Genomic DNA, 22,110 nt, shown 5'->3' on the forward strand with positions numbered 1-22,110 from the left:
GCGGGACTGTGAGGTCGCGCCCCAAACCTACCACTGAATCAGATTCCCAGATGATTCATGTATATATTAGAGGATGAGATTACTGAACTCAAGACAGTATTCTAATAATATAATCCATCAAGTTTCAAACCAAATTATTTACTTATAATATACCCCTTAATTCTTTACTGGACACTAATTATTCAAAAACATTTATAAATAAAGCCATGATCTCTCTGGCTACAGAAGCATTAAAGAGAAGTCTGTAAAAATCTTGTAACTTGGGCTGGGATTATGGCTCAGTGACAGAGCGCTGGTCTCACATATGTGATACACTGGGTTTAATCCTCAACACCATATAAAAATAAATAAACAAAATAAAGATATTGTGCCCATGTATAACAAAAAAAAATTTTTTTTAAATCTTGTAACTTCAATTAACACATTACATACACTTAAGGCAATAAATTGTTAAAATTATGAAGAGTAGACTTTAATAAAAATATAACTAATCTTCCCTCTAATGCATTTTTTTTCCTTCTGCTCTATGCATTTTCCTTCATATCTTTTCTCTTTTGGATAAGTATATTTAAAGGTACACATTTTCTGTAATTATCTGATAAACTGAATACAAAATTCAATAAGCAAAAAGGGACCCAAAATGTCTACATTACTCAGTGTTGTTTTCCTCATTTTAGCTACATAACAGTTACTGAAGAATCCAGTAAAGAGGACTGAATCATGAATTTATATTCCTGCCAAATATTAAGTGGCTAAGGAGAAGATAGACAATGAAAACCTTAGCCAGTAACCATTTGGAAATAGATATTTAATCATCCTGGTTTTAAAATTAAGGGAAATTATTAAGTTAACACATTCATATGGGGAAAACCCAATCTATGAAAATCATGGAAAAAAATAATCTAATAGACTGAAGATTTTTCAGTTACCCACCAATTAATCAACAGTGGCACTTTCTGAAAGACAGGTAAGAGAATAATCAATCACTAGAATTAAACAGACACTCTAACCAGTCTTCTCCATCCTATTCAGTTTTCATTCTATCAAAGGGCCTCTTTAAGGAGGACTACTTTTTCTATTCATATTAATCTCCAAATCCTACATCTAATTCCACAAAACTCATTTATTTAACACTGATCCACAAACCTGAGCCAATTATGCCCAAATCTGACTGTGATATTCCGAAACATTACCAGCTATTTAAAATCATAATTTCCAGCCCCTGTGATCATACTTAAACTCATCAGTAAGAATTAAAAGGAATAATAACTTTTAATAAGAAAGGTCAATATAATGAAATACTGCTCCAGCTATTACATTTACTTAAAAGAGAGAAATCTCAAAAAGCTATTTCAAAAACACTGCTTGTAACTATTCATTCCTACTACTATTATCACTAAAATTGTTACCATTTATTTTGGGAATCGAGGAGCTGGCAATCCTGTTAACACCAATGTTTTAATTGTTGTATATATTATTATAATACTTAGTTTTAGTAAGTGAACAATTTTTAGGTATCTGATCATGATACTGGTATACGTTCATGTATTAAAACCAAAGTAAGAGCTGGGGTTGTAGCTCAGCGGTAGAGCGCTTGCCTAGCATGTGTGAAGTGCTGGGTTTGATCCTCAGCACCACATAAAAATAAATAGAATGAAGGTATTGTGTCCAACTATAACTAAAATATGTATATGTATACATATGTGTGTATATATACACACACACACACACACACACACACACACAAAGTAAAAGGAAAAAAAAACATGAGAGTTGGGGGAAGTGTCACCAATATGATTATTTTTCTACCTGACTAGAACGTAACTGTTTTAATAATGTTCAGGCTATTCTTGCAGGTAAGGTAACGCGCACCTATAATCACAGCAACTAGGGAGAGGCTGAGAAAGAAAGACTGCAAGTTCAAGACTAGGCTGGGCAACTTGGCAAGACATATCTCAAAGTAAAAATAAATAGGGATAGGGATGTCGCTCAGTGTAGAATGCCCCGGGTTCAATACTAAGTATTGGGCGAGGGGTGTTCCACGCTATGCTCGTCATATAATTCCTTGAAGACAAATTATCTTAGCTGTGAAATTACCACTATAAGGTAGAAGAGTGATACCTGGGGACCTACTTATACACTTCAACTTAAAAAGTTCTTAATATTCACCTCTGTGAAGTCTAGAAACTCTGATATATACTGTCTTACATAAAGAAAATTCTTCCTTCTCTGCCATTAAGAGACAGATACACGACAAATAATTCGAAGTGAGTATACACTTGAAAAATTAACTGAGGAGAAACAGAAGTCAAAGAATTTCACAATGTTACTGAAATATTTAGGGTGCCAAAAGATAGGATGTTTGTGCCTTCTTGCCCCAGTACTGGGGATTAAACCCAGGGCATACTTTACTACCAAGCTATATCACCAGTTTAAATTTTTTTTTTTTTTTTTTGAGACAGGATCTTGATAAGTTAGTTGCTTTGGATGGCCTCTAACTTACAATCCTCCTGCCTCAGCCTCCAGAGTAGTTGGGATTACAGTTGTGAACCTTGGTTTATTGGTCTAGACATTCCAAAATACTGATGAAAAGAGTGGAAAAATATTTCATCCCTATAGCATTTCCCTCCTATAAATACCTCATCAGACTTTAGTCTTCTACACAGTATGAAAATAGTCTGTCTCCTCAAAAAAAAGAAAAGAAATGAAATCAGACTAAAGTTGTCTTCACTACTGCAAAACTAAATAACTTACCTGTACAACCAAAGATCTATCATTGTGGAAATATTATCTCTTTTCCATATATCCTGAAGGAGTTGAAGCTATGATCTAGAATAGAGCTTAAGCATCAGGATTTCAGACTCTCAGCTTCAGCCATGGAGAATACTAGAAACTCTTAAACTCCTTTCTTTAAAATAAAATAATAAAAAAAGAATTAAAGAAGGAAATTAATTTATGCTAACAGATTTACTCCTATGATGAGAGGACACAGCAGGTAATAGAATCTCTTTATATGACATCTTTGGGGCTTCTTGGTAACTGAAGCCAGGTTACTAAGAAACTAGGATTTTTAGAAATCAACAAAAACAAACAAACCTTCAAAATACACCAAATCCGTACAACTTAGTATTAGTTTGAATCAAAATATGACTTGGTTCTTGTTATAAAGTTCTGCTCTAAGGCGGGTTTGTTTTTTTTGGTTTTTTTTTTTTTTTTGGGTGACCTAAGGATTGTCCTTGATAGGACTTCTCATGTCAGAATTTATAATCTCTTACTCTTATTCAAGAGGATTTTGTGTTCCAAATATGAAAAACTTGGGAACTGAGCACAAAAACTATTTAGGTGATACATACCAAAGAATCAACCAAGTCTTCTACACCTACAGAAAAATCTTCATATTTATTAAAGTGCTAGATACTCATTTATTAAAAGAAATTTCTACTATTTTTGACATGCAGATTTTCAACAAGGACAAAAATAATAAGGATTTTCTGGGCTGAGTACCCAGTGAGCCAGATATTTAATTAACCTAAATCATTCCAATTCTTGGAATAGTCTGTTAATTACAGCTTTACTAATGTATTAGGATATCCTCTTCAGAAGATATAATCTGGCTAAATGAGTTATTATGAGTGCCCATCTGCAGACAAAGAGTACCAGGAAAAAGACCAGCAGATGTTTATGATAGAGTGTCACTTTATGATAAGCATAAAACTACATATTCTAAAAGTGATACTATTTTCAGTGAAGAATTATAATTTAGAGACTGATGCAATTATCAATAATTGTAAAGCAGGGTTACTACCTAGTAAAATTATATTACTGTTTTAGAATGGAATAGGATTAAATGTTTCTTCTCTTGGAGGTGGCCAGCTCCACCCACCTTGGAGCATTCCTTCCATTTTACTCAATAAATTTTTTATGCTTTTTATTAAAAAAACAGGGGGAAATACAGTTAATATTTATTATATACAGATGTAACTTCTTCCAGTTTTGCCTTATAGAGTCTTGGAAAAGCACAAAAAAGGAAAACTGGCTGAATTTAATAGTTCACTACTATGTTAAAAAATTTTTCTAGCCAGGCACAGTAGTACACGCCACTACTCCCAGCAAGGGAGCTGAGGCAAAAAGATTGCAAGAATGAGGCCAGCCTTAGCAATTTAGTGAGACTCTAATTAACTTTGTGAAATACTCTTTCAAAATAAAAAATAAAATGGGCTAGGGATACAGCTCAGTGGTCAAGTACTCCTGGGTTCAATCCCCAGTACCAAAAAAAAAAAACCACACACACACACACAAAAAAAAAAAAAAAAAAAAAAAACAACTTTTTTTAAATAAAAAGATTTTTAAAAAATCTTCTAAATTAACATGAGGAGGGAAAGCACAGTGAAAACATGAAATACTACTAACTTTAAAATTCACTCTTCTTATACCAAAGACTCAAAACAACAACTTCTCTGTACTTGACCCTGAAACCTTTCATAAACATTACATTCTAAAGTGTGTGATGGTGGTGGCACCCATCAGAGGCAAAGGTAACCTACAAATTAAAATGTGTTTTTAAGCATACATGGATGTGACTGTCCTAGCACTCTATCAAGTCAACAATATTACCACCCTTGTTGAAGAGAGTTTACTTCAAGAACATCATCCTGAAGAACATCATACCAGAAGAGTGTAAGTGCAATTGTTATTTTTACAGAAGGACTGATACTTACAGCTGACTTCTACCAATATTAAGACAGATAGGATCCTAAGGGCATATTTCATAAAAGCCTGATACACTGAAAAAGAGACTTCAATTACTTCTAACTCGATCCCACCTGGCCTTAATTAAGATTACATTTTGTTCTTACCTTTTTTTTTAAAGTGTTTCGCCTAGTATTTGAATCCCAAGCGTCTGTATTTATCTGTCATCACTGTTAATGTCCATGTTATATTGAGACTTCAGGTATGAATTATTTATATGGTTGTACTAGCACAACTTGGTATCTGTGAAGGGAAACCACAATCTCATTATGGCTGTGTTACTGTTTACAGATTTGTGGATAAAAGTGATAATATTTCTAAATACTTACATAGGACATTTCATTTTCTAATAAATTTCATAAATAATTATCTATATTTAGCCATGAAATATGTGATATTTTCAACAGAGTAAGATGATTTAACACATTCTCATAAATTCTTCTCAGAGTACCCATAAGCAAGTTTTCTAAATTTAATTCTAAATTAAAACTCCTGCAGAGATATCCTCATTGAGTATCAGTGTAGAAATACTTCAATTTCTAAGGCTGTAACAACTCTGACATTAATATAAAGCACTTTTTTTGTTTTATTATGATATTAAGGAAGTAATCTATAATATCTAACTAAATACATGACATCTTTTATTTTTTCAGTACCAGGGGCTGAACCCAGGAGTGGCTCTCTACCACTGAGCTACAACTCCTGACCTGTGTCTAATTGTTATAGATGAAAATACACTAAATATGTATACTATGCTATTGCCTTAACAGGTTTTTTTTTTTTTTTTTATGTGCTGGGGATTGAATCGATGGCTTTACACATTACTAGGCAAGTGACTACCAATTAGCTAGTCCCCAGTCCCCTACCCTATGATTTTAAAAGAAATTGATAGATACTTAAACCAGGTAAGATAGTGCAATCCTGTAATCCTACCTACTCAGGAGACTGAATCAGGAGAATCAAAAGTTCAATACCAGCCTGGAAAATTTTTAGCTAGACCTGTCTCAAAATAAAATTTTAAAAGGGCAGGGGGTGTAGCTAAGTGGTACAGTGCTTGCCTTGCCTAGTCTATTTAAGGCCCTAGGTTCAAGCCCCAGAACTTCAAAGAAAATCCAGTCAACTGTAAAAAGCATCAAGATCATGTTAAAACAGAAACACCTTTCCTAGACAACATTTCACAGTTACTTGCTATAAAAAGCTGAACCAAAGTTTTTTTAAGTACAAATTATGATCACAGAGCCCATTGTCCTGGCCCCCTGAATTGTTTAGAATCATCTGTTTTGGATGATGTCTACAGATTTTTAGAAATAAGTCTATTTCTGGTCAACAGAAAGTAGAAAGTATCAGGATATGGTGGGAGGAGATGGAAATGTGATTCTGTCATCAATGAACAAGCCACTTTGCCTATCTTTTTTTTTTTTTTTTCCATCAGCAAAATGGCAGACAATATCTGCCTACAACCTCACTGGGTTGTTGTGAAGTTCAGAAAAAAAGAGCAAGTCTGTGAGATACTTTTGTATGTTTGTTATCAAACTTTAGTAGGCTAAGAAATTCCTGAAGCCAACACCTCAAAATATCGAGATTCAGCAGGTCTGGACATGAACACATAAATTTTCATTTTAATTAGGTACTTCAAGTCATTCCAAGGTAGAATGAAGATCATACTTTACATCAGATTCTCCTAAAACCTTAGTGTTCCTTAACCTAGTTATGTATTTAAAATGCATATTTCTAAACTTCATCCTTGAAACTCCAGATCAGAAAATAGAGCACCAAAATCTTCATTTTATCAAATGCTATAAGTGATTCAGATGTATGTGAGACATGATCCATCTTTTTAGAAAACCTGCACTATATTCTTCCTCCAAAATATTTCTCAAATTGTTCTCCACCTCTGTAATATCATCACCTGTGACCATCCTGCATCATCTTGTATTTTAACTAGCCCAAATGCCCTCTAATTATTTCCTCTACTTTGTCCCTTAAAATGCAGTCTACATAGTGGCCAGGATGCATACCTAATTATCTCACCTTCCTGTCTAAAAACTTTTCCAAGGGACTTCCACTTCTGGCCAACAGAGAGTAACGGGCAAGATTTTCATGCTCCCACCTGAAACAACTAAAAATCTGTGCAAAGTGTATGAAAATGTTTTCACACACTGGAAAATAGACAATACAATAGAAATTAGACAAGACAATGATAGAGAAAAAAAGTAAATGAGGTAACACCAAGAAATGCCTTAGCTTACTACTTGGGCAGTTTCCATGCTGCAGATAGAGAGGGGGATTGCAGGCAAGGTTAGCAGTTTCCCTGAGTTAAGAAGATAAAGTGAGGAGTTTGGGGAGGCCATAGAAGCTAGAGTCCCTAGAACAGTGCAAGAGAGGAGAAAGCTATGGAAAAACTGAACAAGATCTTAGAAGAAGAAAAAAAAAAAAATCTTAGAAGATCTACAAAGGTTACCATTAAACCTTGAGCTGAATATGGATCCATATCCAAGAAAAACCTATCCATAAGCAAGACTACACTGAAAAAATGTGTAACAACTGAAGAGTTGCCAGCCCAGTGGTATATACCTGTAGTTCAGCTACTTGGAAGACCAAGCAAGGTAGGAGGATTTCAAGTTTGAGGTTAGCCTGGGCAACTAAGCAACTCCCTGTCTCACAATAAAAAATAAAAAGGAGGGCTGGGGTTGTGGCTTAATGATAGAGTGCTTGCCCGACACGCACGTGTTCGAACCTCGGCACCACATAAAAATAAATAAATTAAGTCATTATTTTAATAAATAAATTAATAGATAAGTTAGGAAAATTGGTGTATGCCTATAATCCCTGTGGCTCCAGAGGCTGAAGCAAGAGGATTACAAGTTCAAAGCCAGCCTCAGCAATTTATCAAGGCCCTAAGCAACATAGCAAGAACACCTGTCTCAAAGTTAAAAAAAAAAAAGAGGTTGGGATGTAGTTATAAAGTTCACTCAATCCCCAGTACAAAAAAAAAAAAAGAATATGTTCTAAAAACTGTTTAAAGCATTTTAGCTATTTGGAAACAATTGGGAAGAATAATATCAGTGAATTTAAAAGGATTTAGATAATATAAATGATGATAACAATTTATTTCAATTAGAAAATAATAATAAAAATGTCTGAAAAATCTCTAAGCTAGGCATGGTGGTGAATGTCTGTAATTCCAGGAATCAGGAGGCTAAGGGAAAACCATTCCAAATTCCAGACCAGCCTCAGCAATTTAGGGAGATCCTGTCTCAAAAAAAAAAAAAAGGAGGCTGGAGATGTAGCTCAGTGGTAGATTGGCCCTAAATTCAATCCTTAGTAACACACATACAATATCTCCAAATACTTGGAAATACATAATATGCTTTGTTAACATAATAATCTATAATTTAGGGGGGAAAAAAAGGTGCTGAGTGTGGTGACACACACTTTTATCCCAGAAACTCAGGAGGCTGAGGCAGGATTACAAATTCAGGATTACAGGGCTGGGGATACAGCTCAACTGGTAGAGTGCTTACACAAGGCCCTGAGTTAAATCTCCAGCACCACCACCACCACCACCACCACCACAACAACAACAAGTTTAGGATTACAACCAGAGCAATTTAGTAAGGCTCTAAGCAACTTAGTGAGACCCTGTCTCAAAATATAAAATAAAAAAGACTGGAGATGTAGCTCAGGCAATCCCCAGTACCAGGGGAAAAAAAGAAAAGAGGGAAAGAAAGGTCTCAATGACTTCAGTTTACACCATAAAAAAACTAATAAAGAAAGGATAAAATAACCCATATAAATAGAAGAAAAATGAAATAATAATGAACAGAAATAGAAATAGAACAGAAATGAAATGGAAAACAAACACATAAGAGAGAAAAATTCATAAGCCCAAAGCTGACTCATTAAGAAAAAACAATAAAATTGAGCCTGGGATTATAGCTCAGTGATAGAGCATATGGTTAGCATGTATGAGGCCCTGGGTTTAAAGCCCACCACAAAAATCAATAAAATTGAGGCTGGGGTTACAGCTCAGTGACAGAGCATATGCTTACCATGTATGAGGCCCCGACACCCCATACACACTCTAAAAACCAATAAAACTGATAAATCTCTAGCCAGACTAATCAGAGGAAAAGTACAAATTATCAGTATTAATAAAGAAATGATATTAATATAGATTCTGTAAATATTTATGAAGACTTTATTCATATTTTAATAGAAAATTATTCTAACAAGAGTAACAAGAGCATTCAATGGGCAATGAACAATCTTTTCAATAAATAGTACTGGGACAACTAGTTATTCACATGCAATAAACAATAAAGTTGAACTCCTACCTCATACCATATATAAAAACTAATTCAAAGTACATAAAAGTTTAAATTTAAGAGATAAAATGATAACATTATTTGTTATGCTAAAAGCATGAACAATAAGGACAAATACTCTATATGATTCTACTTACATGAAGTATCTACAGTGTTAAATTCATAGACACAGAAAGCAGAATAGGAACTGTCACAGAGAAAAGGGAATTATAGTTTATTGAGTAAAGAGTTTTAGAACAGCGATAAAGAAAAAAATTCTGGAAACAGCAGTGATAGTTATAGTTATACAACAACGTGAATATACTTAATGTCACTAAACTCTACAGTTATAAAACAGTTAAAATGGTAAATTTTTTGAAAACTGTATTCTAATACAAATTTAAAACATTAACAAAGCACAAAAAACTGAAGAAAAATACAGATAAATTGAAATCATCAAAATTAAACCTAGCTAGGTATAATGGTATAAGCCTGTGGTCCCAGCTACTATGGCAGCTAAATCAGAATTACTTGAGCCCAGGAGTTGGAACCCAGCCTGAAAAACACAGCAATACCCTGTTTCAAAAAATAAAAAATACATAAAACCTTTCATTGTTTCATGAACTCAAAAAAGGTAACACTGGGCTGGGGTTGTGGCTCAGTAGTAGAGTGCTCACCACACACGTACAAGACCCTGGGTTCCAGCCTCAGCACCACATAAAAATAAGTAAGTGAAATAAAGGTTTTGTGTCTAACTACAACTAAAAAGTAAACATTAAAAAAAAGGTAACACTTATTCTATTTTATGGAATGAAGCATTGCCCAATACTAGAATAAAAAATAAAGCAAATTAAGATATTCAAATTGTTTTAATCTTGCTTCTTAGCGATCTAGTGTCCAACAAAGGGACTCAAAGAAAAGGACTTGTGACAGCCCTTAAGGAATACAGGAGACAATTATTCATAACAGTCAGAAAGTGGAAATAACCCAAATATTCATCAACTACTGAATAAAAAAACAAAGTATATTGATATAATGAAATTCAGTCATTAAAAGGAAAGAGGTACTAATATATGCTACACCACTGATGAACTTTAAAAATAACATGATAAGAAAACAGTCACAAAAGCCTACATATTATGATTCCATTTATATGAAATGTCCAAAATAGAAAAAGAAAACAGGTGGTTGCTGAGACTCTGTGAGGGAAGAAATGGTAGAAAGTAAATGAGGATTCTTTAGAGTGATGAAAATGTTCTGCAGTGCTTTATGAGTATACTAAAAATCACTGAATTACACAATTTTAAAAGGATGAATTTTGCCAGGTGCAGTAGGTCATATTATAAACTCAGGAAGCTAAAGCAGAAGAATTTCAAGTTCAAGGCCAGCCTCAGCAACTTAATAGGACCCCATTTCAAAATAAAATGAGCTAGAGATATAACTCAGTGATAAAGTGCCTCTGGGTTCAATATCCAGTTCCACCTCACCTCCCTAAAATAATGAATTTTATAATATGTATTAATCTCAGGGGATTTTGTGTTTGGTATTAAATTCCAGGCTTCAGGCACACTAGGCAAACACTTTTCCATTGAGTTACATCCCCAACCCTTTATCAATTTTTTTAACTTATTTAAGTACTGGAATTGAAATTGAAATCAGGGGTGCCTTACCACTGAGCTATATTCCTAGTCCTTTTAATTTTTTTATTTATGAACAATAAGGACAAATACTCTATATGATTCTACTTATACGAGGTATCTACATATAAGTAGAATCATATAGAGCTAAGTTGCTATGGCTTAAGTTGCTAAGGCTGATCTCAAACTTGCAATCCTCCTGCCTCAGTTGCCTAAGTCCCCGAGATTACAGGAATGTGCCAATATGCCTGGTTTTTCATTTTTAAAAAGAAAATATTAGCCATGTGGGGTGGTGCATGCCTGTAATCCCAGTAGCTCAAGGGGCTGAGGCAGGAGGATTGAGGGGCAACTTCAAAACCAGTCTCAGCAATTTAGCGAGGCCCAAAGCAAGGGTGGGGGATATAGCTAAAACATCCCTGGGTTCAATCCTCACTACCACCAAAAAAAAAAAAAAAGAAGGAAAAGGAAGAGAAGGAAGGGAAGGAAGGGAAGGAAGGGAAGGAAGGAAGGAAGGAAAGAAGGAAGGAAGGAAGGAAAAGAAATGTACTATGGAAGGAAGACAGGAAGGAAGGGGAAAAAAGCCCATACAGTTCCAGAAACTTTCTTAGAATACAATGGGGATTGGGGCAGAGGACCTCATCAGTCAGTTAAGCAGGACTATCCTAACTTGTGAAACTCGAGCCATATTTTTCAAGCTTCCTTGAGCTCATTTCATCTGTAAAATGAAGAGACTAATTTTTAAAATGTATTTTAAAAATTGATTTGTAATGAGCAATATTTATAACTGGTCCCCCAGAATCTACCTTTGTTCTCTTTCCATTTCTATACTCTACAAGTAATCACTAACTTGACTTTCAATCCCAGATTAGCTTTAGCTAGTTTTTGAATTTGACATAAATAGAATTGTACCATATGTACATATAAAAAATGTTTTTTAAATGAGTATAAAAAATTATACCTGGTCTTTCCATCTCTACGTATTCTAAATCCTCCCTAATAGCTAACTAGATCTGAACTGCAAATGTTAGGTGAGGAAAGATGGAAGGTAAAGAAGCTTGAGATGTAAATAAATAGTTTTAGTCTTGCTATTATTATACTACCCTTGGAACACTTAAAAATACATACCTCTACATTGTGATAATTCATCAACTATATATTTATTATTTATTCCCCTCTCTTAATGTATATTGTACTTCAATGGAGAAAAGAAGAATTATAAAAATTTAGGGCTGGGGATGTGGCTCAAGCGGTAGCATGCTCGCCTGGCATGCACAGGGCGCTGAGTCAATCCTCAACACCATATTAAAAAAATAAAGATGTGTCCACTGAAAACTAAAAAATAAATATTGGAAAAAAAAACCCCAAAAAACGTAGCTAAGTATCACAATCATTTGTGGCACTTACAAAAAAAAAAAAAAAAAAAAAGGTAACAGGAATTTCTAATTCCACAAGTCTGGAATTCAGTTCAGTTGTAATCTATTTTTGTAATTTTAAATTTTTATAATTTTTCATTTCTCCGTTGAAGTACAATATACATTAAGAGAAGGGAATAAATAATAGATATATAGTTGACGAATTATCACAATGTAGAGGTATGTATTTTTTAAGTGTTCCAAGGGTGGTGTAATAATAGAAGACTAAAACTATTTATTTACATCTCAAGCTTCTTTACCTTCCATCTTTCCTCACCTAACATTTACCTTGCCCTCATAATCACATTATCAGATGCAACCAACCACCTCTTCAAAGACACTATACTGCCAGTGAACCCTATGCCTAGCTCTTACCATACCACTGAGAATTTGTAGTATTTTTCAAAACTTTGTTAAGAACATTTTATTAAATTATATCCTAGAGAAACAGAAGAAAGTAAAGCTACTCTAGTCAAAAGTAAGGTACAGTGACTGTATGACGGCTTGCCTACCCTTCCTCATTTATTATATTCATCCATTCAGTTTTCTGCTTCATTTACCAAAACTATTTTAATAGAAGATTATTCTTATTTTTTATTTCCATTGTGCCTAGAAATTTATTAAGCATTATTGGGACATTATTCAAACTAAGAGTAAATATGGGGGATAAATCAATAAAAGGGGGGGAATAAATATGTAGAGGCCCTAAAATAGAAAAGGACTTGGAATGTCAAAGGAACTGAAATGAGGCCAAAGAGGCTAAAACTTAGTGGGTATGAGCTCTCAAGGTGCCAGATCATGAAGGCTGTAGCAAAAACTTGATTTATATTTGCTTTTATGGTTTTATTTTGATCATTTATTCTACCAAAGAATTTTAAACAGAACAATGCTGAGGATTGAACCCAAGACCACTATACTGCTAAACTACATTGCCATCCTTTTTAATTTTTTGATACAGAGTTTCACGAAATTGCTCAGGCTGACCTTTAACTTGTAACCTCCTGCCTCAGCCTCCCAAGTCACTGAGAACACAGGTGCACAACACTGCACCTGGCTTCTTATACTCAAAGACCATTTTGACTGCTGTGTGCACTCAAGTATAATGGAAAAGGAACAAATGTATGATAATAAATGTGAATGGGGGAATAAAAGAAAAAAGTCACATGGTCCAATTTTGTTGTTTCCATTCATTCAACAAACATTCAAAGGGACCGATTATGGCCTTGGCACTGTTCTAGGCACTGAGAATACAATGGAGAACAAAAAGTTCCTGCTTTCACAAAGCTTTTACTTTGTATGAACAAATAAAATATATGTTATGACAGGTAAGAAGTGCTACAAAAAAATAAATAAAGCAAGGTAAAACAATGAAGAGTAAGATGGTGTTAGGAAGGAATTCTAATGGCCTAACATTTATACTGCAATCATGTAGGGCCTGATAAGCCATAATAAAGATAGCATTTTATATGAGATGAAAGCCACTGAAGAATTTTTTTTTAGTTGTAATTGGACGCGATACTTTATTTTTGTTTTTATTTTTTTTATGTGGTGCTGAGGCTCAAACCCAGCGCCTTGCACATGCTAGGCAAGCACTCTACCACTGAGCCATAACCCCAACCCCCACTGGAGAATTCTTATCAAGAGAATAACATGATCAAGCAGAGAATGGAATGCAGACAGCAAAAAAAGTTTAAAAAAATGGAAGATGGTTTGGAAGGCTATAATTGCCATAGGAGAAATAATGGTAAAGTTATCAGTGGAAGAGACAAGAAATTATCCAATTTAGATTTTGAAAGCAAGCCCAAGAGAATTCACCAATACACTGTCTCTGGCTGGGGATGGTGCAGGGGAGGGGAACAAAGATTCTTACACACTTTACCTCCACCAGGCAGTATTTTTCAAGGTTCTATCCTAGCCTTCTTCCTGTTCCTACTCCTTCATCACTGTACTTCACTTTAGTTTCCCTAAATCTAAAAGGACAGTTTCTACATTTCTCTTGATCTTCAGTTCTATATATCCAACTGCCTGCCAGACTCTAGATAAGAATCTAGAATTTACTTGTTCAAAACAATTCACCATCTTCCCTTCAATTCCAGCCCAGAACTAAGTATTTAAATAACTGACCTTACAAAATACCCTACATTCCAAAGCAAAACCCTACGAATAACCTTTTTAATTTCCTAGTCCTTGGTCACCATATATACATATCTGATCATTAATAATACTTTTTACTGGGGGGATAGAGGTACATAATATGCACTTTATAATGTCAAAGTACAAAAGTTTAAAAAAATGTATTTCTCTGAAAGATCAGTTTCCTGAGATAAAAAAATCTCCCTTGACCCTGTCAATGCCTTTCATATCATCTTCCCCTTTTGATGCATTTTTTCAAAATCTGCTACCCCCATTTTTTTTTCTTTGAAAAAATTACAGGGGATTGAACCTAGGGATGCTTTACGACTGAGCTACATCCCTAACCTTCTTTTATTTTTTATTTTGAGAGAAGGTCTCACTAAGTTGCTTAGGGCCTCACTAAACTGCTGAGGCTGGCCTGGAACCTGTGATCTTACCGCCTCAACCTCCTGAGTCACTAGGATTATATACGCATGTACTTCCATACCCAACCATATTTTTCAATATCTCCCTACCACTATAGACTCTTGCTTAGATTGGAACAACAGTTTCATATAAGGTCTCCTACATCAAATCTTGTTCCTATTCACACCATGGTGCAACTCTTGTCTAATCATATCAGCACTCTCCTGCTTTAAACTCTTGAATGTCTATGACAAAGCCCTACCCTAACATTTTCAGTTTCATCTTTGCCAACTCCCCAACAATACCTTCAGTCTCAAACTATTTTGAGTTCTTCAAATTTTCCATATTCTGCATTCCTTCTTACCCTTCATGTTTTTTCCTGAACTGTTTTCTACGTAGAACAATATTGTTTCCTGCCCATCCCTCACATTCTATTCATCTAAGTAAACCTCTACCTTTTCTGTTTCATAATAATATTAATATATTGATGTTACTAATATATGCTAAGCACTTCATACTTCAAGGACCCAAACACAAGCCTTTCATATCATTTAATACTTATAATTACTATACTTTACTGATGATGAGATACACTGAGAAGTTAACTTGCCCAAGGTCAAAGAGCTAGAGATAGAAGACTCTACAGAGAAAGTTTTCTTAAGGATTATATATCTTATCTTATTTGACATTACTTTATCATTACTGTTCTCCCTTCAGAACAACACTACAATAACACCTTTCAGATTTCCCCCAGTAAACTTTGTAAAAGACACACCCTATCTCTATTTTTGCCATTATATCCCTGGCACTAAATATTATGCATGGCACATTTTCAGCACTTTAATGGTGATCAACAAATGAACTGCAACAGCAAACATTAAGATGTGAACGTTTGCCAGACATCGTAGTGCATACCTATAATCCCAGTAGTTCAGGAGGCTGAGACAGGAGGATCACAAGTTCAAAGCCAACCTAAGCAAAAGCGAGGCTCTAAGCAACTCAGTGATACCCTGTCTATAAATAAAATACAAACTAGGGCTGGGGATATGGCCCAGTGGTTGAGTGCCCCTGATACCCTGATAACCCGCCCCCCAAAATTGTGAACATTCCATACCAGGTACTTTAAGAATATGTATTCTCATACAACTAACTACCCTCTGATATACTCTCTATAAGTATTTTTATTTGAATGGTAAGAAAAACTGAAGTGATTTGCCCAAGGTCTCAGTGTTCACTGGTACTAAAGTAGGAATGCAAACCCAGGAAGTCTTATCATTAGAATATACAAATGTGTAGGTGGGTAGATGGAAGACAGAAGGAAGGACTTCATGGCACCTGTTTTGATCACTCAGAAGCCTTTTTAATTTCCTAAAGAGCTGAGGTTGTTTGGTTGGTTTATTTGTTTGTTTGGTACTAGGGATTGAATTCAGAGGCCTTCTACCACTGAGCTATAGGTAAATCACTAGCCCTTTTCATTTTATTTGGGACAAAGTCTTGTTAAATTACCCAAATTGGCTTTGAACTTGAGATCCTCCTGCCTCAGTCTTACAAACTGTTGGGATTACAGACACTGGACCATCATACCTGGACGTTTGTTTTGTGTTGAGGTTTAAAGAAATAACTTCTAGGTAAGAAAATTTTCATTTCAAACATTATCTCAATCATCAAAAGCTGTAGAATCTGGTTGGAAAGACCAAGAAAAAAAATTTTTAAAGTGGTAGTAATATAAGATTATGTTATTTCCAAAATGTATCTTAAAACATAGGTCTAGTAAATCGGTTTTTTTTTTCCTTAAGAAGCAAAAATAACTCATACATATAATTTGACCTGGATAAGAATAATAAGAACATAAAAACAAACACTTCCATAGGTTGGGGTCATAGATCAGTGACTTACTTACATGCACAAGGCCCTGACATCAATTCCCAACATAGCAAAACAAACCACAACAAAAACTACACATTAATGATTATTAACAATTTTTCTCTTTATTTTTCTCAATATCTTCCAGGATTCAACAAGAGAATAGTACCTAACCCACACAACTGCTGGGGTACAGATAATAGAATGTTTGTACATTTGTAAATCTTATTATTTTCCCAAAGCTTCACAAATTCAACTTCACAGATGAATTACCAGTCAAAAAAAAAACTTTTCTTCCTAAAAACATAAACCTTTAAACCAAGACCATTTGAAAACTTGAGCTACTTCTGCCTCAGCCTTCCAAGTCACTAGGATTACAGGCATGTGCCACCATGCCCAGTTCTAAAAGTAAATTTCTAATTTAAAAAAAAGAAGAAAATTATATGTTTATAAACATATATAAACACATATAAATGAATGTTGCCCCATTTTACAACAATAGAGGGAAATGTAAACGGTCATCATGTCAAAGGTATTTGGGTTAAGAAGTATTGTAAAATTTTCCATTATTTTTCCAAGTTCCAAAATGTATTGTGGGCCTGGTGCAGTGGCACACACCTATAATCCCAGCAACTAGGGAAGCTGAGACAGGAGGATTCCAAGTTCAAGACTAGCTTGGGTAACTTAGTGAGACCCCATCTCAAAATAAAAAATACAAAGGTCTGAGGATGTAGCTCTGTGGTAGAGTGCCCCTGGATTCAATCCTTGGTACCACAAAAACAAAACCAATAAAAACAAAGAAAGAAAGAAAAGAAATGTACTGTGGAAGGAAGAGACGGAGGGAAGGAAGAACGAAGAAGGGAGAAAACCTCCATACAGTTCCAAAATTTTTCTTTGAATATATTGGCAATTTCTATTTCCTTAGACTCAGCATCAAAAAACTTCATCCAGCAATATTTAAAGCTGGTATTTTTTCACTTCTGGGTCCATCAGCCTTTTGCCATGGGCTTATAAAGTCATTATAGTTTTGTACTTCAGCTTGACATATGCTCCTTACAAGGGCAAAAATAAAAGAGTAGTTTTTCTTTTCCAGAGGTGAAATCTAAAGTTAGCCTCTATTAGCTAAATCAGTCAGACTCCAGGAATCTAGTGGTAAACAAACCATAACAGTTCTTAAGTATATATCAACAGAGCATGTTTATTTCTGCAGTACAAATTCTGGCCTATAGAGGAAAATAAAGAAACCTAAGAAGACTGGGATAAAAGACATTTGAAAACATTGGAAATGCACAAAACCCTGTCTAAAAAATTCTGTAACATGAATTAAAGATGATATGTCTGTAAGGTATAGATGTTTCCAGTGCATATATTTGAGAAGCATTTAGTATTGTGAAAAAACAAATATGGATTCCAATCTCAACTAAAGAACCTTCGTGTTGTGTGACCTTAAGTAATTAACCTCTGATATCCATTCCTCATTGTCAAAACTGGGAAAGCATTCCTACCTCATGGAATTGTCCTAAGAATTAAGCCAAATAAATTATATCAAGTAGCCATAATGTAATAGTATAAAATCAAGAAATGTAATAATAATTACTAACATTTATTATAGAAAATATGCCAGACACTATACTTTATATGCATTATCTCATTTAAAACTCTCAAAACCATATGATGGTTCTTAGTCAAGACTGTTATTCTCCTCATGTTACAGAAAAGAAAACCAAGGCTTTTAAAAGTACTTTATCGAACACTACATAGCTAATTAGGTGGCAGAACAGAGAGTCTTAATTACTCTGCTGATGCCATGGTTTGCAATAACAAAGTACATTTTTATATCTTCATAATAATCTCAAAAGTAAATAGGCAAGCATCATCGTCATTTCCCTTTATACGGCAACAGACTCAAGGAATGCCAACAATCACACAACTAACAGAGCCAGAGCCAGAGCCTGAACCTGAACTTAGGTCTTCCCTTTTTTTTTCCCCCCTTTTGGAGGTAGTGGAGATTGAACCCGTGTGCTTATACATGCTAGGCAAGCCCTCTACCACTGAGCTACACCCCCAGCTTGGACCTCAATCCCTAAACCAGAATTCAATCCATGAGACTAGTACCTCTGCATTATAAAAATAATTCTATAAACACTTTAAATGAAGAATTTCCCTGGAAAGATGGTGGAATGAAATGAACATCATTACCCTAGGGACATATATGATTGCACAAATGGTACATGTCTACACCGTGTACAACCAGAGAATTGAAATATTGCACTCCATTTATGTATGATGAATTGAAATGCATTCTGCTGTCATGTACAACTAAGTAAAACAAATTTTTTTTAAAAAAAGATGGTTAAGAAAAAAAAGGAAGGTAGATAGATCTGGGGGGAAAAAAAGAGAGATATAATGTGAGCTATATTAAAACTTTTCCAGGCATAATAGTACTCATCTATAATCCTAGCTACTCAGGAGACTAAAATAGGAAGATCACAAGTTAAAGGCAAGTAATTTAGCAAGACTCTTTCCCAAAATAAAATTTTTTAAAAAACAGGCTAGCCCTAGGCAATTTGGTACATGCCTATAATCCCAGGGACTTGGGAAGCTGAGGCATAATTCCAAGTTCAAGGGAGGCCTCAGCAACTTAGTGAGGTCCTAAGCAACTCAATGAGATCCTGTCTTAAACTAAAAAATAAAAAGAGCTGGCGGGAGGGGGGGGGAGGACTCAGTGGCTGTAAGGAACATATTTAGCTGATGCGTCCTATGTCCTGTAGCTATCAGTAGGGAGCATGCTGAGTGGACCACTTGGGTATAACCAGAAACATCCATGGGCGTAATCAATGAACGTTGAACTCAGCACCAATATAAACTAAAAGCACAAGACCACCTGCAGCTGCATAGGGAGAACACTGATACACCATCCTGTCATCCGAATGGGCTGGAAGAAACCACCAGAGGACATTTACCTTTCAGCTACCAGAAGTAGCGTGGCCTTGAAGATATTCCAGGACTTGTGGTTATCCTTCGGATTGACTTTAATTATTAATTGAAGTGTTCACTGTATTTAATATCTGTGTGATTGCATTAGAATTATTGCTGTGTGATGTCAGTGTGATCTTAATGTACATATTGCATTGAAAGACAATCCGCCTCCAAGTTATTATACAAGTAAGCCACTCACCACAGTGGCAAAGCATCCTGGTACAAAAAAAATTCCTTCCAGTGGCAGTCAACATTTGAGATAATCAGTAATGAATTCATACTATTTCTATGAAACTTCTGAGAAAAGCTCAGTGCTAATCAGAAGCCAAAGAGAAGATATTTTAACTGGTCTATTGCTGTTTTCTGTGGTAAGTTTCTTGTTTGAAAGACATCATTTAAACAGACAACTAGAGATGAGGGCTGGGGTTGTGGCTCAGCGGCAGAGTGCTCGTCTTGCACGTGGGAGGCCCTGGGTTCGATCTTCAGCACCACATAAAAATAGATAAATAAAATAAAAGTATTGTGTACAACTACAACTAAAAAAAATTAAAAAAAAAACTAGAGATGATAACTTTATACTTCTTGGTAAGCCATTCAGTATTTCCTACAAAGTCATTCCCTATCTTTATTCAAGGAAAGGAAAAAATTATCATTTTTGGACCTGAACACAGGTACCATAAGGCCTTGATACTAAAAGTACCTGTCACATTTATTTCCTAGCAGTTATTTTCTACAATAGAAAATTTAAGAAGCAATTCAAACAATTAATACTGGTAAACATGATCAAACAAATGACTTAAGATCAAAATTAAATTCTTTTTCTCTAAAATTACCTTTATTTGACTGGATTTATTCAAGCTTATGGCCTTTCTGCCATATAAGAACATGGTGAGAATATGGCCATTTATAAACCAGGAAGTGGATCCTCACCAGAAGGCTTATTAGAATCTGTGCTTTATTTTTCTCAGCCTCCAGAACTATGAGAAATTTCTATTGCTCCCAAGTCACCAAGTCTATGATTTTCTGTTATAGCAACTCAAATGGACTTGGTGATAGCTGATAAAACAGAAAGCCAAATAGACAAGACTCTCTCCAGTAACAAAAAACTAAAATTTACAGTGGTCATACAACAGAAGGAAGCCAACTACTTCAATTTAGCTCTGCCTGAAGCAAATAAACATCTAGACTTTTCATTTTCATAAGCAAAAATAAGAAAATTGGTGGCACATGCCTACAATACAGCAACTCACTAGGCTAAGGTAAGGAGGATGACAAGTTTGGGGCCAGCCTGGGCAACTCATGAGATCCTGTCATAAAAGAAAAAAAATAAGAGGCTAGGGTTGTGCCTCAGTACTAGAGCACTTGCCTAGCATTACCTAGGCCTTAAATTGCAACTCTTAGCACTGCCAAACAGGCCAACTTAAAAAAACAAAAAAAAACTATATATTTTTTAAAGCCAGGCACAGATAATAAATGATTATTTATCTGTCCCAAAACACTCAATGGTTTTTGTCAAGACAACAATCAAGTACAAGATTTAAGATTAGAAAAAGCCTTGAAAGCAAATGAAATAATCAAGAGACAAATCAAGATAAATACTTATAACAAAGTAGGATATTTTATCATTCCTCTCTAACAGGACAGCCTTCTCCCAGAAATATGTTTTGATATCAATGTCAAGGTCTGAATACCAAAATACAGAGACCTTCAATTTTATCAGATAAATAGCTTCCTCTAAATTCTTGTATTTTTTTTTTACTATCATTTCTAAGAGTACCAAATATTTTCACCAGCATGCTAATTAATCTCTAAGCTAGCTTACCCACCACCTCTAAGATAAAGGATGGGGCTGGTGATGTAGCTTACTGGTAGAATGCACCTAACATATGCTGACGCCCTGGGTACAATTTCCAGCATCACACAAAAAATTAAAAATTAAATTAAATTAAAAATTTAAGGGCTGGGTATGTGGCTCAAGCGGTAGCATGCTTGCCTGGCATGCGAGCGGCCCGGGTTCGATCCTCAGCACCGCATACAAACAAAGATGTTGTGTCAGCCAAAAATTAAAAAATAAATATTAAAAAATTCTCTCTCTCTCTCTCTCTCTCTAAAAAAAAAAAAAAAAATTAAAAACTTGAATAACAATCTGTAGAGGAGGAAAAGGAACTGGGCACGGTGGCACACACTTGTAATCCCAACCACTTGGGAGGTTGATGCAGGAAGATGGCAAGTTCGATGTCAGCCTCAGCAATTTAGCAAACCTTAAGCAACTCAGGGAGACCCTGGCCCAAAATAAAAAAATAAAAAGGACTGGGGATATAGTTCAGTGGCTAAGCGCCTGAGTTGAATCCCAAGTATCCCCACCAAAAAAAAAAAAAAAAAGAAAAAGAAAAAAGGGAAAGAAAAGGAGCTCCTGATCTAATTTTCCCAAAAACATAACTGCCAAAACATCATATATAGTCAATTCTCTTAACTCATGGTGGTTATACTCTAGTCACCACAAACCCTGAATTAGCTGATATAGACACTAACTAACGGAAAATGTGGGTTAAATTCCTGTGAGCCTCTGGTCAAAACATTTTTGTCAAGCTATAAACATATTATCATTTTATATGTTTTTATTTA

The 22,110-nt window shown here is 35.0% G+C and overlaps 2 protein-coding genes across 4 annotated transcripts in view; one reads left to right on the forward strand and one right to left on the reverse strand.

The window, feature by feature from the left end:
• Positions 1 to 22,110, forward strand: part of Miga1 (mitoguardin 1) — a 574,792-nt gene that overhangs the window by 380,547 nt on the left and 172,135 nt on the right. The window lies entirely within an intron of this gene.
• Positions 1 to 22,110, reverse strand: part of Zzz3 (zinc finger ZZ-type containing 3) — a 134,127-nt gene that overhangs the window by 91,299 nt on the left and 20,718 nt on the right. For all 3 annotated transcript variants that reach the window (XM_013360940.4, XM_021730104.3, XM_005330691.5), the window contains exons 2-3: positions 4,857 to 4,992; positions 2,755 to 2,908 (exon numbers count right to left, since the gene is read on the reverse strand). The gene's annotated coding sequence lies outside the window, so the exon portion shown is untranslated. The remainder of the gene's footprint in view (positions 1 to 2,754; positions 2,909 to 4,856; positions 4,993 to 22,110) is intronic.

This window comes from Ictidomys tridecemlineatus, chromosome 11, assembly GCF_052094955.1.
Source record: "Ictidomys tridecemlineatus isolate mIctTri1 chromosome 11, mIctTri1.hap1, whole genome shotgun sequence".
Classification (NCBI taxonomy): domain Eukaryota; kingdom Metazoa; phylum Chordata; class Mammalia; order Rodentia; family Sciuridae; genus Ictidomys; species Ictidomys tridecemlineatus.